Consider the following 15,942-nt stretch of genomic DNA (forward strand, 5'->3'; position numbering starts at 1 on the left):
TTAGCTAGTCTAACACCTCTGAACACACTGTTAGCTCATCTAACACCTCTGAACACACTGTTAGCTAGTCGAACACCCCTGAACACACTTTTAGCTAGTCTAACACCTCTGAACACACTGTTAGCTAGTCTAACACCTCTGAACACACTGTTTGCTAGTCTAACACCTCTGAACACACTGTTAGCTAGTCTAACACCCCTGAACACACTGTTAGCTAGTCTAACACCTCTGAACACACTGCTAGCTAGTCTAACACCTCTGAACACACTGTTAGCTAGTCTAACAACCCTGAACACACTGTTAGCTAGTCTAACAGTTGTCAGTTGGTTTTTCATAGCCGAGCATTCAGAGGTTGAGACAGCAGGTGCAGTAGAGAGAGAGATGCATGTGTGTGTGTGTGTGTGTGTGTGTGTGTGTGTGTGTGTGTGTGTGTGTGTGTGTGTGTGTGTGTGTGTGTGTGTGTGTGTGTGTGTGTGTGTGTGTGTGTGTGTGTGTGTGTGTCAGGCTAGCTGATACAGCGTTTGTTTAATGAGCATGTCTCCCTGGGATCCTGTCGTAGGAGGAAGGTTCCTCATTTTATATTTATTCATACTGCCAGCTATGCAAGCATTTAATATTACTGTACTGTACCGTACCAACTAAAACTACACATCTAAACTACAGACAGAAATACAAGCATATTACCCTGACAGCAGAGGGGAAGAGAAAATCATCTGTCACAACCTAAACGTCCCAGGCACCAGCATGCTTCTCTTGGTTAGGTGAGAAGAGAGAGAGGTGTGTTTTGTTTGTCATTATAGTTGAACTATGAATACAAACCTTAATCCCAGCTTGACTTATTTCCAAAGCCATAACCCTGGTCTACACTCTTAGAAAAAAAGGGTTCTTTGGCTGTACCCGTATGAAAACCCTTTCGGGTTCCAGGTAGAACACTTTTGGGTTCCATGTAGAAAAGGGTTCTACATGGAACCCAAAAGGGTTCTACCTCATGGCTTGGTTTTTGCTCTGTCATGCACTGTCAACTGTGGGACCTTATATAGACAGGTGTGTGCCTTTCCAAATCATGTCCAATCAATTGAATTTACCACAGGTGGATTCCAGTCAAGTTGTAGAAACATCTCAAGGATGATCAATGGAAACAGGATGCACCTGAGCTCAATTTCAAGTCTCATAGCAAAGGGTCTGAATACTTATGTAAATAAGTGTCACGAATCCCACCGAAGGTGGCTCCCCTGCCTGTTCGAGCGGCGCTCGTTGGTCGTCGTCGCCGGCCTACTAGCCACCGCTGATCCCTTTTTCCTTTTCTGTTTGTTTAGTCTTATTGGTTGCACCTGTTCCCTATTGTGTTCTTGATTTGTGTTTATTTAAGTCTGCTTAGCCCGCCCAGGTTTGTGCGGGATTACGTTTACTGTTGTGTTTATTTTGGATGTGCTGGCTTACGCCTTGTATTCTCTCTCCGGACTGTTTTGCCCATTGTACTGGGTTGGTCATTTGTTTTACGCGCCCGTTGGTTTTGGCGTTGACCGTTTTGTGCCGGGAAGAATAAAGGTCGTTATACTTCACCTCTGCTCTCTGCGCCTGACTCTACCACCACTCCTAGTATCCCGTGACAATAAGGTATTTCTGTTTCTAAAAACCAGTTTTTGCTTTGTCATTATGGGACATTGTGTTTATATGGCTGAGGATTCTTTTTAATTTAATCAATTTTAGAATAAGGCTGTAACGTAACAACGTTTTGAAGGCACTGTATTTGTTAGAGAAATGACGCAGGGCACCTATTAGATTCACCGATTTGCTCTGAATATACAGTATTTGTCAGACCATTGGCTAAGGTAAAGTGATATCCCTGGCTTATGAAGTCATCAGTCTACAGTTCAGGTGAAAGTGCATGACTCCTGTTAACCTGTTCTTAACCACCTGTTCCCATGTATTATGGCACACAGCGTGATGCTACACTTCCCAAAAAACACAGCGTGATGCTACAATTAAAAAAACACAGCGTGATGCTACGCTTTACAAAAAACAACGTGATTGAGAAATAGAAAAAGGTAATATATATATATATATATATATATATAACTATTTTAGATAACTACCAGGTACACTGAAACTGTGTACAACTGAATAAAATGGAAACGTGTCACCAGCAACACATTATGTACTGTCACGATTCCCACCGACGGTGGCGCCCCCTCCTGCTCGGGTGGCGCTCGGCGGTCGTCGTCACCGGCCTATTAGCTGCCACCGATTCCCTTTTGCTTTTCCCTTTTTTTATTTTGTGACACCTGTGGTCAATTAGCCATTAGAGGGGCTATTTAGTTTAGCTGGCCCGCTCCTGTTCGTGCGGGATTAATGATTGTTTCTTGTGTGACGGCTTGTGTTCATGTCGACGTTGTTGTACGCCGCATGTATTTTCTCCCCCTGTGTGTGGGAACATTTGTTTTTTTGGTGAGTGTATATTAAAAACACCACTACCCTGTGTTCGCTGGTTCCTGCGCCTCATTCCTCCTCCACAATTACCAAGCCCTAACAGAATCCCGCACCACGATAGAAGGCATGGAATCAGCGGGAGCAGCGGCCACTCCTCTGCCCTCGATGGAGGAACGCGTACTCCACCACACGACAGTCCTCCATTGCATCGGATCGGCAATGGACCAGATGATGGAGAGGATGGACAGATGGGAGAGAAGTGGTATCCTCTCTCCACCTCCACCTGCCCCGATACAGCCATCTTCGCCTCCCATGACGTCTGGCTCTGGCGCGCTTCGTCTGGCGCTCCCGAGGGAGTACGATGGGGCGGCGGCTGGGTGCCAGGGGTTTTTGCTCCAGCTTGAGCTGTACCTGGCCACCGTTAGACCTGCTCCCACGGGGAGGAGAGCGTGAGTGCCCTCGTTTCCTGCCTGACGGGCAGAGCTCTGGAGTGGGCTAATGCGGTCTGGAACGGTCCAGACTCGGCGAGGGACCACTACCCGGAGTTCACCCGCCGCTTTCGGGCCGTGTTCGACCACCCTCCGGAAGGAAGAGCGGCGGGTGAACGGCTGTTCCACCTCAGGCAGGAGACGAGGAGTGCCCAGGACTTCGCGCTGGACTTCAGGACCTTGGCTGCTGGGGCGGGGTGGAACGACAGGGCCCTCATAGACCACTACCGCTGCAGTCTCCGGGCGGACGTCCGCAGGGAGCTGGCCTGTCGGGACACAGCTCTGTCCCTGGACGAACTGATAGATATGTCCATACGACTGGACAACTTGCTGGCTGCCCGCGGGCGTTCGGAGAGGGTCCTGCCCGTTTCCACCCCCGTGCACCCCCGCCCCTACCCCTATGGAGGTAGGGGGGCCGTGCCAAGGGGCACCGGAGGAGGTGGCTCCTCCTGCACCAGCTGTGGTCGGAGAGGACACACGGCCGACCGGTGCCGGAGGAGCCAGTCTGGGAGTCGAGATGGTAGGCAGAACACTTCTCGGTTACCTCAGGTGAGTCAGCACCAGATTCACCCAGAACCCCCTGTTGGTCATGTGTTTTTACCTGTTTTGTTTACTAAATTTTTTCCCTCTTCCCAGCATAGGGCGCTAGTCGATTCAGGCGCAGCTGGGAATTTTATGGACCGTGGACTTGCCATTAAGCTGGGCATTCCGCGGGTGCCGATAGATTCTCCTTTCCCCGTGCACTCCCTAGATAGCCGACCATTAGGGTCAGGGCTAGTCAGGGAGTCTACGGTGCCACTGGACATGGTAACGCTGGGGAATCATAAGGAACGCATTCGTTTTTTCCTTATTGACTCGCCTGCGTTTCCGGTGGTGCTGGGGGTCCCCTGGCTGGCTGGTCACAATCCCCGTATTTCGTGGAAACAGGGGGTTCTCCAGGGGTGGTCAGAGGAGTGTTCAGGTAGGTGCCTAGGAGTTTCCATAGGTGCCACGTCGGTGGAGAGTCCAGACCAGGTGTCCACCGTGCGCATTCCCCCCGAATACGCCGATTTGGCGATCGCTTTTGTAAAAAGAGGGCGACTAAATTACCACCTCATCGACAGGGGGATTGTGCGATAGATCTCCAGGTTAACGCTGCGCTTCCCAGGAGTCACGTGTACCCCTTGTCACAGGAGGAGACGGCGGCTATGGAGACATATGTCACGGAATCCCTGGGACAGGGGTACATTCGGCCCTCCATCTCACCCGCTTCCTCGAGTTTCTTTTTGTGAAGAAAAAGGAGGGAGGTCTGCGTCCGTGCATTGATTACCGAGGTCTAAACGCTATTACGGTGGGGTTTTAGTTACCCACTACCTCTCATCGCTACGGCGGTGGAATCATTTCACGGAGCGCAGTTCTTCACAAAACTGGATCTCAGGAGCGCGTATAACCTGGTGCGTATCAAGAAGGGAGACGAGTGGAAAACCGCCTTTAGTACCACATCGGGCCATTATGAGTACCTCGTCATGCCGTATGGGTTGAAAAATGCTCCAGCCGTCTTTCAATCCTTTGTTGACGAGATTCTCAGGGACCTGCACGGGCAGGGCGTGATTGTATATATCGATGACATTCTGATATATTCCGCCACCCGCTCCGCGCATGTGTCCCTGGTGCGCAAGGTGCTTGGTAGACTGCTGAAGCATGACCTATACGTTAAGGCTGAGAAGTGTGAGTTTTCCAAACGAGCCGTCTCCTTTCTGGGTTATCGCATTTCCACCACGGGGGTGGTGATGGAGTGTGACCGCGTTAAGGCCGTGCGTAATTGGCCGACTCCAACCACGGTGAAGGAGGTGCAGCGGTTTTTAGGCTTTGCCAATTACTACCGGAGGTTTATCCGGGGTTTTTGGCCAGGTAGCGGCTCCCATTACCTCACTGCTGAAGGGGGGCCGGTGCGTTTGCGATGGTCGACGGAGGCGGACGGAGCCTTCAAGAAATTGAAGACGCTGTTCACCGACGCACCCGTGTTGGCGCACCCGGACCCGTCTTTAGCGTTCGTAGTGGAGGTGGACGCATCCGAGGCTGGGGTGGGTGCCGTGCTATCACAGCGCTCGGGTGCGCCATTGAAACTCCGCCCCTGCGCTTTCTTTTCGAAGAAGCTCAGTTCGGCGGAGCGTAACTACGATGTGGGGGACAGGGAGTTGCTAGCAGTGGTTAAAGCTTTGAGGGTGTGGCGGCACTGGCTTGAGGGGGCTAAACACCCCTTTCTCATCTGGACCGACCACCGAAACCTGGAGTACATCCGGGCAGCGAGGAGACTGAATCCACGTCAGGCGAGGTGGGCCATGTTCTTCGCCCGGTTTAGGTTTACCATCTCCTATAGACCGGGTTCCCTAAATACTAAGGCCGACGCGCTGTCCCGTCTCTATGACACGGAGGACCGGCCCATCGATCCAACTCCCATCATTCCAGCGTCTAGGCTGGTGGCACCTGTGGTATGGGAGGTGGACGCGGACATCGAGCGGGCATTGGTGTTGGAACCTGCGCCTGCGCAGGTGCCCGTGGGGCGCATGTATGTGCCGCTCGGTGTTCGTGATCGTTTGATTCGGTGGGCGCACACGCTACCTACTGCGGGTCATCCTGGTGAGGCGAGGACAGTGGGGAGTCTAAGGGGGAAGTACTGGTGGCCCACCTTAGCTAAGGACGTGAGGGCCTATGTCTCTTCCTGTTCGGTGTGTGCCCAGAGTAAGGCTCCTAGGCATCTACCAAGAGGGAAGTTACAGCCCCTCCCCGTTCCACAACGACCATGGTCGCACCTGTCCATTGACTTCCTGACAGATCTTCCCCCCTCTCAGGGGAACACGGCGATTCTGGTGGTTGTGGATCGGTTCTCTAAGTCCTGCCGTCTCCTCCCATTGCCCGGTCTCCCTACGGCCCTGCAGACTGCGGAGGCCCTATTTACCCACGTCTTCCGGCACTACGGGGTGCCGGAGGACATTGTCTCTGATCGAGGTTCCCAGTTCACATCCAGGGTCTGGAGAGCGTTTATGGAGCGGCTGGGGGTCTCGGTCAGTTTGACCTCCGGTTATCACCCCGAGAGCAATGGGCAGGCGGAGAGGGTGAACCAGGAGGTGGGCAGGTTCCTGAGGTCGTATTGCCAGGACCGGCCAGGGGAGTGGGCGAGGTATATTCCCTGGGCTGAGTTAGCCCAGAACTCACTTCGCCACTCCTCTACTAACATATCACCCTTTCAGTGTGTGTTAGGTTACCAGCCGGTCCTGGCACCATGGCACCGGAGTCAGACCGAGGCTCCTGCGGTGGAGGACTGGGTCCAGCACTCCAAGGAGACCTGGAGAGCCGTCCAGGACTCACTAAAGGAGGCCAGTGCGCGGCAGAAGAGGAGTGCTGACCGCCACCGCAGTGAGGCGCCCGTGTTCGCACCGGGAGACAGGGTCTGGCTCTCGACCCGGAACCTGCCCCTCCGCGTGCCCTGCCGGAAGCTGGGGCCGCAGTGTGTGGGGCCCTTCAAAGTCCTGAGGAGGATAAACGAGGTGTGTTATCGGTTGCAACTCCCTTCCTATTACCGTATTAACCCCTCGTTTCATGTGTCTCTCCTCAGGCCGGTGGTAGCTGGTCCCCTTCACGAAGATGAGGTGCCGGAGGTCCCTCCGCCCCCTCTGGACATCGGGGGTCCCCGGCGTACAGCGTAAGGGCCATTCTGGACTCGCGACGCCGGGCGAGGGGCCTACAGTACCTCGTGGACTGGGAGGGGTACGGCCCGGAGGAGAGGTGCTGGGTGCCGGCGGCGGACGTCCTGGACCCATCTATGTTGAGGGAGTTCCACCACCTCCGTCCGGATCGCCCTGCCCCTCGCCCTCCGGGTCGACCTCGAGGCCGGTGTCGGCGCGCTGCGGGAGCCGCGCGTCAGGAGGGGGGTACTGTCACGATTCCCACCGACGGTGGCGCCCCCTCCTGCTCGGGTGGCGCTCGGCGGTCGTCGTCACCGGCCTATTAGCTGCCACCGATTCCCTTTTGCTTTTCCCTTTTTTTATTTTGTGACACCTGTGGTCAATTAGCCATTAGAGGGGCTATTTAGTTTAGCTGGCCCGCTCCTGTTCGTGCGGGATTAATGATTGTTTCTTGTGTGACGGCTTGTGTTCATGTCGACGTTGTTGTACGCCGCATGTATTTTCTCCCCTGTGTGTGGGAACATTTGTTTTTTTTGGTGAGTGTATATTAAAAACACCACTACCCTGTGTTCGCTGGTTCCTGCGCCTCATTCCTCCTCCACAATTACCAAGCCCTAACATGTACACAGAATAACTACGCACCTCGGGACTAGAATTTCCTCCATTATTTTTAGATATCACCTGGGACTAAACTGAAATTGTCAAGCTGCAGGTCCCAGGTTAATTCAGATATTCAACAACACAAAAAAAGCACGTTTTATTTCTTCTCTTCTGTTTCCCTGCTCTCAGCATTTCTGAGTCCCAGTATACTCTTTAAATAATGATTAGCAGTAGGTAATCCTAGACTGACATGGATTTGGGATGGGAATTATTCAAATAACGCAGATTTAGGCAAATTAAATTAAATTACCCTTCGAATGGTACAACCCTCGGTTAATACCCAAAGTAACATGACACTGTAACGCCCTGGCCATAGAGAGGGGTTTTTTGTTCTTTATTTTGGTTAGGCCAGGGTGTTACATTGGGTGGGCGTTCTATGTTCTTTTTTCTAGGTTTTGTATTTCTTTGTTTTGGACCGTGTGTGGCTCCCAATCAGGCACAGCTGAAGTTCGTTGTTGTTGATTGGGAGTCACACATAAGGAGCATGTGTTTTCTTTGGGTTTTGTGGGGGATTGTTTCTGTTTAGTGTTTTGCACCTGACAGGACTGGTTGGCTGTCGGTTTCCTTGTTTTGTTTTTGTATAGTGTTCTTGCTGGAATTAAATTGAAAGATGAACACTAACTCCGCTGCACCTTGGTCTTCTTCCGACGACGGCCGTTACAGACACCTTGAGATTAAATAAAACTATATTGGAAAGACCCAGAGAGAAACATAAACACATTGCCAAACTAACATATGAATGAATTTAACTAGCCATCTAAATGTAATGAATTTAACTGTTGAATCAACCAAAATATTTCCTCTGTTCTGAATGAGTCCAGGTGATTAAACTCCCCAAATGCATTGATAGTTTCATGACAACACTTGTAACTACACCACCACAGTGACCACAGAGTTGTTCTGTAATAAGGGTGACTAACTACCTCACCACAGAGACCACAGAGTTGTTCTGGAATAAGGGTGACTAACTACCTCACCACAGTGACCACAGAGTTGTTCTGTAATAAGGGTGACTAACTACCTCACCACAGTGACCACAGAGTTGTTCTGTAATAAGGGTGACTAACTACCTCACCACAGTGACCACAGAGTTGTTCTGTAATAAGGGTGACTAACTACCCCACCACAGTGACCACAGAGTTGTTCTGTAATAAGGGTGACTAACTACCTCACCACAATGACCACAGAGTTGTTCTGTAATAAGAGTGACTAACTACCCCACCACAATGACCACAGAGTTGTTCTGTAATAAGGGTGACTAACTACCTCACCACAGAGTTGTTCTGTAATAAGGGTGACTAACTACCCCACCACAGTGACCACAGAGTTGTTTTGTAATAAGGGTGACTAACTACCCCACCACAGTGACCACAGAGTTGTTCTGTAATAAGGGTGACTAACTACCTCACCACAGTGACCACAGAGTTGTTCTGTAATAAGGGTGACTAACTACCTCACCACAATGACCACAGAGTTGTTCTGTAATAAGGGTGACTAACTACCCCACCACAGTGACCACAGAGTTGTTCTGTAATAAGGGTGACTAACTACCTCACCACAGTGACCACAGAGTTGTTCTGTAATAAGGGTGACTAACTACCCCACCACAGAGACCACAGAGTTGTTCTGGAATAAGGGTGACTAACTACCCCACCACAGTGACCACAGAGTTGTTCTGTAATAAGGGTGACTAACTACCTCACCACAGAGACCACAGAGTTGTTCTGTAATAAGGGTGACTAACGACCTCACCACAGAGACCACAGAGTTGTTCTGGAATAAGGGTGACTAACTACCTCACCACAGTGACCACAGAGCTGTTCTGTAATAAGGGTGACTAACTACCTCACCACAGTGACCACAGAGTTGTTCTGTAATAAGGGCGACTAACTACCTCACCACAGAGACCACAGAGTTGTTCTGGAATAAGGGTGACTAACTACCTCACCACAGTGACCACAGAGTTGTTCTGTAATAAGGCTGACTAACTACCTCACCACAGAGTTGTTCTGTAATAAGGGTGACTAACTACCTCACCACAGAGTTGTTCTGTAATAAGGGTGACTAACTACCTCACCACAGAGTTGTTCTGTAATAAGGGTGACTAACTACCTCACCACAGAGACCACAGAGTTGTTCTGTGACCAAACACACTTATTTGGTCTGTGTCAGTGTCCTCTCCTATTCTAATAGCGCTGTCTGGATGAACCCCAGCCTTACGTATCTGAACACATGACAACAACAACAAGATCAATGTATTAAGATGATGGATGTGACACTGAGAAAGGTACCTCCCCCACGTGCCCCAAAAGAAGGATTCCAGAAGAGTGATCTGAGCAACCTAATAGACATGGAACTCCCTGGAGCGTTGTAGGACCTGCAGTAAAACAGCAGCTTTAACTGTCTCTGCACACATGAACATACCCAGAACAAGTACAGTACGTTTCAACTGTCTCTACACACATGAACATACCCAGAACAAGTACAGTACGTTTCAACTGTCTCTACACACATGAACATACCCAGAACAACTACAGTATGTTTCAACTGTCTCTGCACACATGAACAACTACAGTATGTTTCAACTGTCTCTACACACATGGACATACCCAGAACAACTACAGTATGTTTCAACTGTCTCTACACACATGAACATACCCAGAACAACTACAGTATGTTTCAACTGTCTCTACACACATGAACAACTACATCCGATCCTCGTTTGTTAAGTCAAACGACACCGCTGGTCCTGCTCACATTGCCCTACCCTATACTTTGACCTCTTTCTCCCCTCTCTCTCCAGATGAAATCTTGCGTCTTGTGACGTCCGGCCGCCCGCCCAACAACCTGCCCGCTTGACCCTATCCCCTCCTCTCTTCTCCAGACCATTTCCGGAGACCTTCTCCCTTACCTCACCTCGCTCATCAACTCATCCTTGACCGCTGGCTACGTCCCTTCCGTCTTCAAGAGAGCGAGAGTTGCACCCCTTCTCAAAAAACCTACACTCGATCCCTCCGATGTCAACAACTACAGACCAGTATCCCTTCTTTCTTTTCTCTCCAAAACTCTTGAACGTGCCGTCCTTGGCCAGCTCTCCTGCTATCTCTCTCAGAATGACCTTCTCGATCCAAATCAGTCAGGTTTCAAGGCTGGTCATTCAACTGAGACTGCTCTTCTCTGTGTCACGGAGGCTCTCCGCACTGCTAAAGCTCTCTCTCCTCTGCTCTCATCCTTCTAGACCTATCTGCTGCCTTTGATACTGTGAACCATCAGATCATCCTCTCCACCCGCTCCGAGTTGGGTATCTCCGGCGCGGCTCACTCTTGGATTGCATCCTACCTGACAGGTCGCTCCTACCGGGTGGCGTGGCGAGAATCCGTCTCCGCACCACGTGCTCTCACCACTGGTGTCCCCCAGGGCTCAGTTATAGGCCCTCTCCTATTCTCGCTATACACCAAGTCACTTGGCTCTGTCATATCCTCACATGGTCTCTCCTATCATTGCCACGCAGACGACACACAATTAATCTTCTCCTTTCCCCCTTCTGATAACCAGGTGGCGAATCGCATCTCTGCATGTCTGGCAGACATATCAGTGTGGATGACGGATCACCACCTCAAGCTGAACCTCGGCAAGACGGAGCTGCTCTTCCTCCCGGGGAAGGACTGCCCTTTCCATGATCTCGCCATCACGGTGGACAACTCCATTGTGTCCTCCTCCCAGAGTGCTAAGAGCCTCGGCGTGACCCTGGACAACACCCTGTCGTTCTCCGCTAACATCAAGGCGGTGACCCGATCCTGTAGGTTCATGCTATACAACATTCGCAGAGTACGACCCTGCCTTACACAGGAAGCGGCGCAGGTCCTAATCCAGGCACTTGTCATCTCCCGTCTGGATTACTGCAACTCCCTGTTGGCGGGGCTCCCTGCCTGTGCCATTAAACCCCTACAACTCATCCAGAATGCCGCAGCCCGTCTGGTGTTCAAACTTTCCAAGTTCTCTCACGTCACCCCGCTCCTCCGCACACTCCACTGGCTTCCAGTTGAAACTCGCATCTGCTACAAGACCATGGTGCTTGCCTACGGAGCTGTGAGGGGAACGGCACCTTCGTACCTTCAGGCTCTGATCAGGCCCTACACCCAAACAAGGGCACTGCGTTCATCCACCTCTGGCCTGCTGGCCCCCCTACCTCTGCGGAAGCACAGTTCCCGCTCAGCCCAGTCAAAACTGTTCGCTGCTCTGGCACCCCAATGGTGGAACAAGCTCCCTCACGACGCCAGGACAGCGGAGTCAATCACCACCTTCCGTAGACACCTGAAACCCCACCTCTTTAAGGAATACCTTGGATAGGATAAAGTAATCCTTCTAACCCCCCCCCAAAAAAAGATATAGATGTACTATTGTAAAGTGGTTGTTCCACTGGATATCATAAGGTGAATGCACCAATTTGTAAGTCGCTCTGGATAAGAGCGTCTGCTAAATGACGTAAATGTAAATGTTTCAACTGTCTCTACACACATGAACAACTACAGTATGTTTCAACTGTCTCTACACACATGAACAACTACAGTATGTTTCAACTGCCTCGACACACATGAACAACTACAGTATGTTTCAACTGTCTCTACACACATGAACATACCCAGAACAACTACAGTATGTTTCAACTGTCTCTCCACACATGAACAACTACAGTATGTTTCAACTGCCTCGACACACATGAACAACTACAGTATGTTTCAACTGTCTCTACACACATGAACATACCCAGAACAACTACAGTATGTTTCAACTGTCTCTACTCACATGAACAACTACAGTACATTTTCCGAAAACACAACATAGGAAACGTGCAATGGCTCAAAGTACATAATATGCAGTGTCATTCTATTCAACTCTGGAAAGACCATCAAATTGTCAGAGACTCCAGTCACCCAAGTCATAGACGGTTCTCTCTGCTACCGCACGGCAAGCGGTTCCCGGAGCGCCAAGTCTAGGACCAAAAGGCTCCTTAACAGCTTCTACCTCCAAGCCATAAGACTGCTGAACAATTCATCAAATGGCCACCCAGACAATTTACATTGACACCCCCCCCCCCCCCCCCATTTGTTTTGTACACTGCTGCTACTCGCTGTTTATTATCTATGCATAGTCACATTACCCATACCTACATGTACAAATTACCTCAACTAACCTGTAACCCCACACATTTACTCTGTACCGGTACCCCCTGTATATAGCCTCGTTATTGTTATTTTATTGTGTTACTTTTTATTATGTTTAACTTTAGTTTATTTGGTAAAAACTCTTCTTGAGCTGAACTGTTAGTTAAAGGCTTGTAACTAAGCATTTCACGGTAAAGTCTACACTTGTTGTATTCGGCGCATGTGACAAATAACGTTTGATTTGATTTGAACATACAAATTGCAGGCAGTTTTGGATCTCGCACCTGTCAAAACAATTACATCATGCTCTGGCTGACAGAGACTGGAGCGACCCGACCAACATCTCTGGCTGGCTGGGCCCATATTGTTTTACATAGAGAGAGAGAGATGCTGCGGCAGCTTCTACTAACAGAGAGGTTTACCACAAAACAAGGCCCACATACATCCTCATTACCATTACACTGAAGAACTACAAGCTATCTGACAGACACACATCACAGTCACAGATACACATCACAGTCACAGATACACACCACAGACACAGATACACATCACAGTCACAGATACATATCACAGTCACAGATACACCACAGTCACAGATACACCACAGTCACAGATACACATCACAGTCACAGATACACACCACAGTCACAGATACACACCACACATACAGAAATACAGATAGCAGAAGGTATACAACAGCTCCACCCTGCAGCATTCTCTGACATACCTCTACCTCTATCTCTCTCTACCTCTCTCTCTCTACAACAGGAAATCAAACAAGCGTATGATTAGAGTTAGACCAACCTTAAAACCATGATCCAGTTTGTGACGTGAACGCTGTCTGTCTGTCTGCTCCCTTGCCTGCCTTAGCTAGGGAACTGTGCTAGAATCGCCATTTTCTGCTATGAGCTGTGGCACATGCTCCTAAAATGAACACAGAACAGTCTTCTGCATGTCTATCTCTCTAGTCTCGCTACCGTACAGCCAGATCTGCTTCCCTGAGTCACAGCCCTCATCTCTCTCTCGCTCTCTCTGCTAATGGAGTATAATGATGGGAGGCTGCCTGCATGCAATCCCTAGCTAACTAGCCTCCACATCCAGCAGCACCCACAATCCCTAGATAACTAGCCTCCACATCCAGCAGCACCCACAATCCCTAGCTAACTAGCCTCCACATCCATCAGCACCCACAATCCCTGAAATAATGCAGGCAGAGAGAGGATAATGATTCATCACAAAAAGGGAGGAGGCAGAAAAGAGGAGAGAGGGAAAATCCAGTTGAGATGAAGGAAGAGACAGAGCAGGATTGTGATGCTTACCGTGAACACACAGCCCTCCCTGGTGGAGAGAGGGAACCAGGCAGCCGGTAGGAGACAGGAAGCAGAGGAGGAGGAGGAGGTGCTGGTGCAGGAGGCTGTCGCTGCAGGTGCGTGCGCACACCACACACACGCATATGCGTGGGTGTGTGTGTGCTGCGTGCCTAGCCAGTGATGCTCTGTGTTGTATGCTGTGTGCTGTGAGCTGTGTGCTGTGAGCTGTGAGCTGTGTGTTGGGAACTGTGTGCTGTGAGCTGTGTGCTGTGAGCTGTGAGCTGTGTGCTGTGAGCTGTGTGCTGTGAGCTGTGAGCTGTGTGCTGTGTGCTGTGAGCTGTGTGCTGTGAGCTGTGAGCTGTGTGCTGTGTGCTGTGTGCTGTGAGCTGTGTGCTGTGAGCTGTGTGCTGTGAGCTGTGAGCTGTGAGCTGTGTGCTGTGAGCTGTGTGCTGTGAGCTGTGAGCTGTGTGCTGTGAGCTGTGAGCTGTGTGCTGTGAGCTGTGTGCTGTGAGCCGTGTGCTGTGAGCTGTGAGCTGTGTGCTGTGAGCTGTGAGCTGTGAGCTGTGTGCTGTGTGCTGTGAGCTGTGAGCTGTGTGCTGTGAGCTGTGTGCTGTGTGCTGTGAGCTGTGAGCTGTGTGCTGTGAGCTGTGAGCTGTCAGCTGTGAGCTGTGTGCTGTGTGCTGTGTGCTGTGAGCTGTGAGCTGTGAGCTGTGTGCTGTGAGCTGTGAGCTTGGCTCTCCTTCTGGGGGATGTGTTGGTTGCCAGTCTCTGCCTGCCTCCATGCAGCCTCCATCAGGCTCTAGTCCAGCTCCAGACACCCCCTGGCCACTGCAGGGTCAGGGCAGCTCCACTCCTCCACAGCACACAGACACGTCACTACAGAGAGAGAGAGGGGGACCCACCTTGAGCAATATGGATGTTTATTTATTTATAGTATCACAATAATGAGGAATGTTGAGGGAGGAATCCGTTTTTGTATCTCACCATAAAGAGCGAATTTGACCAGAGATGTCACTGATTTCATATGTGGAAGTAGCCAAGGTGTATTCATCCAGGGCTGTGTTATTATCTGTTTACATGTCTTATCTGATGGAGGATACAGCGGAGGGAGGGTGTCATTGTGATGGAATACTGATGGAGGATACAGGGGAGGGAGGGTATCATTGTGATGGAATACTGATGGAGGATACAGCGGAGGGAGGGTGTCATTGTGATGGAATACTGATGGAGGATACAGGGGAGGGAGGGTGTCATTGTGATGGAATACTGATGGAGGATACAGGGGAGGGAGGGTGCCATTGTGATGGAATACTGATGGAGGATACAGGGGAGGGAGGGTGCCATTGTGATGGAATACTGATGGAGGATACAGCGGAGGGAGGTTGTCATTGTGATGGAATACTGATGGAGGATACAGCGGAGGGAGGGTGTCATTGTGATGGAATACTGATGGAGGATACAGCGGAGGGAGGGTGCCATTGTGATGGAATACTGATGGAGGATACAGGGGAGGGAGGGTGCCATTGTGATGGAATACTGATGGAGGATACAGCGGAGGGAGGGTGTCATTGTGATGGAATACTGATGGAGGATACAGCGGAGGGAGGGTGCCATTGTGATGGAATACTGATGGAGGATACAGCGGAGGGAGGGTGCCATTGTGATGGAATACTGATGGAGGATACAGCGGAGGGAGGGTGTCATTGTGATGGAATACTGATGGAGGATACAGCGGAGGGAGGGTGCCATTGTGATGGAATACTGATGGAGGATACAGGGGAGGGAGGGTGTCATTGTGATGGAATACTGATGGAGGATACAGCGGAGGGAGGGTGTCATTGTGATGGAATACTGATGGAGGATACAGGGGAGGGAGGGTGTCATTGTGATGGAATACTGATGGAGGATACAGCGGAGGGAGGGTGCCATTGTGATGGAATACTGATGGAGGATACAGGGGAGGGAGGGTGTCATTGTGATGGAATACTGATGGAGGATACAGGGGAGGGAGGGTGTCATTGTGATGGAATACTGATGGAGGATACAGCGGAGGGAGGGTGCCATTGTAATGGAATACTGATGGAGGATACAGGGGAGGGAGGGTGCCATTGTAATGGAATACTCAGTCCTCAGCAGGACAAACTGACCCTGCAGAATGCGTCAGAGAACACATTCTCAGCTCAGTCTGATTAGCTGGATGTGATATTTCTCACAAATGCAT

At 50.5% G+C, this 15,942-nt stretch overlaps 1 protein-coding gene across 3 annotated transcripts in view; it reads right to left on the bottom strand.

Moving 5' to 3' along the window:
- LOC106560892 (janus kinase and microtubule-interacting protein 3) overlaps positions 1–13,676 on the bottom strand; it is an 88,219-nt gene extending 74,543 nt beyond the window's left edge. Inside the window, exon 1 of one of the 3 annotated variants that reach the window (XM_045687563.1) lies at positions 13,216–13,676. The gene's annotated coding sequence lies outside the window, so the exon portion shown is untranslated. The remainder of the gene's footprint in view (positions 1–13,215) is intronic. The other 2 variants (XM_045687564.1, XM_045687566.1) reach the window with 2 other exon arrangements.
- Positions 13,677–15,942: the final 2,266 nt, after the last annotated feature.

The sequence above is a fragment of the Salmo salar genome, chromosome ssa01 (assembly GCF_905237065.1).
Source record: "Salmo salar chromosome ssa01, Ssal_v3.1, whole genome shotgun sequence".
Taxonomy (NCBI): Eukaryota; Metazoa; Chordata; class Actinopteri; order Salmoniformes; family Salmonidae; genus Salmo; species Salmo salar.